Raw genomic sequence first — 2,870 nt, 5'->3', positions numbered from 1 at the left:
ACAGTTAGAAGTTAACAAACCACAGGGTTTGCAAAATCATAACACAAGGTTACCAGTATGTAACTCTCACTCCCACAGACTGTTGACAGAAATGTAATTAAAAAAAAAAAAAAAAAAAAAAAAAAAAAAAAAAAAAGAAAGTTCTGCATACTTTGCAAGTCATGTGAGTATTAACTTTAGGTTGACTAAAACGTCATTTCCGATTTAATGGTAAGGAGGTAGAACCAGACACGTAAATCTAAATTTGTAGTTTATAAATCTGGAAAATTGCACATCACCAGTTCCTACAAACTACCATCCTAATCTTTGATTGCAGCAGAACCTCGCAAAAAAAGATCGAATTTTAAAGTGGCCACAGAAAAGCCTGAAATAACATTTTCAAAAATAAACGCTTAGGTGAAACGTAGACGAACGAATACCTTGTTTAGAGTTATGCAAATCTAATAGAAGAATAGCACTTAACATCAGGACCGTAGGCGTATTTATGACCGTGCTTACGGGCTCCGATGACCGTGCCCCAYGCTAAAGGAAGAGACCGCGGCCTGGAAGCCCACGGGTGTCGAAAAGCASCGGGAATCCGGGCTTTTCACGGGTGGCTCAGGTGACTCACGCACCCTCTGCCAGGGAAGCACGGGGAGGAGAGGGGAGGGAGGAAGTAGCCCCCAACCCCCTTTTACTGGGGGTGTGCGATTTTGTACCGCCTCGGGAAGGTTCAAACGCGGGGACTAAGGGGGAACCGCTCCGGCGGGCACCCAGGGCTGCGGGAAACCAGCCAGCCGCCGCCGGGGAGGCCGGGCCGGCGCCGCCGGGGGCCGGCGCGGGCTCGCCAAGGAAACGAAGAGGAGAAACTCCTCGGCGATCCCGCGCACCGCCGAGCCCTCGACACGCAGCCAGCTGCTCGGCGGACGGGGTAAGGAGGGCGGCGGGGGGCGCCGCGGGCTCTGCGCCCGGCCGGGACCCCGCGGCCGCGCAGGGCGGCGGGGCCCGTCGTGCAATTTGTTAGCGGGGCCCCCTTCAAAGGGAGCAATAAAGGCCCTAGGGAAATAAACGCCACGGGAACTGCCCCCACATCCGCGAGGTGTAACACGCTCCCCCCCTCCCCGCAAAGAAAAGGACCCCGAGCCCTCTGAGCTTTCTGGCGACCCTCTCCCTTCACGGCCGTGCAACAAATGGCAAGGCCCAGGACCCCGGAGCTGAATAACAGGAAATATAGGCATCTGTCACCTCCCGGGGAGAGGTAAATGGATTAGCGAGAGCAACAAAGGGAAGAAAAGCCCTTTCAAACGTGCGATTGATTAACAAGTCCCCTCTAATCTGCAGCATCACTGGTTCTCCTTAAAGACATCATCGCTCTCCTCCTGCACTTCGGCGCAATTAAGTTCCAGGCAGGAAAGGCGAGCGGGAGCCGCCTGCTCGCCCGCCGAGCGCGCAGTGCCCGGCCGAGGCAGGGCAGGGGCAGCCCTACACCCGCCGGGGGAGCGCTGCCTCCCGCCGCCTCCTGCCTCTGGCCCTGGGCGAAGCGCCCCGGGAAGGAGCCCGGGAGCAAGGCTTATCTGCTCCAAAGCGGGAGAGGGCAATTTTCCAGGGAATGCTTTCACGGGAGATCAAAGAGCTGAATCGGGCAGCTCCTACCTCCCCAGCGCATTTCACAGGACAGGGAAAATGAACAAGGGAAACCTCCCCCCTTCTGCCCTGAAAGCACCAGCGCATCTTGGAAAGGGAGGGGAAAAAAGTGAAAAAAATGTTTATGCGGCTTCTTTTACAGGAACTGCAACTCTCACACCATCGCGGCTCCCCAGGGTCCCTGCAACCGGCGGTGCCGGACAGCCCGGTCAGCTGCCACAGCGGAGGGTCCGATGTGAACAAGGGCGGTTTGCTCAGCCCTAAAAGCGACGGCGGAGCTCGCCGAGGCCGCGATCGTCTGCCCCGGGGGGTCAGCCAGGTACCCGGGGGAAATGGGACCCTCTGAAGCACCAAAACACGCCGCGAAGAGACTCGGGCCGAGCCTCCATCGAGCCTGCAAGCAGCGCGGCTGCCCCTTCAACTTTAATCCTTCCCTCCTCGTTCCCGCGGAGATTCTGGCAACGCTCAACAGCGCAAATAACAACACGTTATTATAACCGCTCCGAGGGGAGGGCTGCAGGGCGGGCGGAGGGAAGGAGGGAGGCTCCACTCGGTGCTATCCACCCCGGGCAACAACAAAACCCCAAACTTATCTTTGTTTTCTCCTTCACCCAGTGCAGCGCAGAGGTTTCTCTCCCATCCCTCCCCCCCCCCCCCCCCCTCCCCCCCCCCCCCCCACCCCCCCGCCCCCGCAGGTCGCCACCAACTGGGCTGGGTGCGCGGCACCGGCCGGGCAGAGGCACGGCGGAGCCCGCGATGCGCCTGGAGAAGGAGAAGTTGTAGCGAGCCCTCCTGGGCGCAGCCGCCGCTTCCCTCGCCCCTGCCAACCCCCGCCCCCCTCGTAAAACGCAACATCAGGTTTCGATTTTGCAACGGGGATCAAAAAAATAAAGAAAAAGAAAAAAGAAAGAGAAAGAAAAAAAGAAGAAGAAAGAAAGGAAAGAAAGGAAAGGAAAAAAGAAAGACAGCAGCCAGCAGCTGGGGAGGATGCCGGAGGCTCGGCCACCCCCGACGGCACAAGCGCGGCGCAGCTCCTCCGGACACCAGCGTGGCTCTCCGCGCCTGCTCGCTCCCCGCGCACCCCTTCGCGAGAAGCGGCGGCGGCACCCCCGGCCGCGCTGGCCGCGTCCCCCCGCGGAGCGCGGCCGCGGCGCCGCTCCTTACCTGCGGCGCGGAGGCGGAGGAGCGAGGCGGCCGCCAGCAGGGCCAGGAGCCGGCGGTGGTCCCCGAAGAGCCGGAGGCGCAGG

At 59.6% G+C, this 2,870-nt stretch overlaps 1 long non-coding RNA gene across 1 annotated transcript; it reads left to right on the top strand.

Moving 5' to 3' along the window:
• Positions 1–716: 716 nt before the first annotated feature.
• On the top strand, positions 717–2,500 carry LOC146585291 (uncharacterized). The gene is made up of 3 exons (XR_014898021.1): positions 717–910; positions 1,766–1,942; positions 2,319–2,500. It is a non-coding gene; the product is annotated as an uncharacterized LOC146585291 (long non-coding RNA).
• The last annotated feature ends 370 nt before the right edge of the window (positions 2,501–2,870 follow it).

This window comes from Rhea americana, unplaced genomic scaffold, assembly GCF_003343005.1.
Source record: "Rhea americana isolate MKP2758 unplaced genomic scaffold, rheAme1 scaffold_83, whole genome shotgun sequence".
Lineage (NCBI taxonomy): Eukaryota > Metazoa > Chordata > Aves > Rheiformes > Rheidae > Rhea > Rhea americana.
Note: the sequence above shows the minus strand (reverse complement) of the source record. Positions and strands in the feature narration are given on the sequence as shown.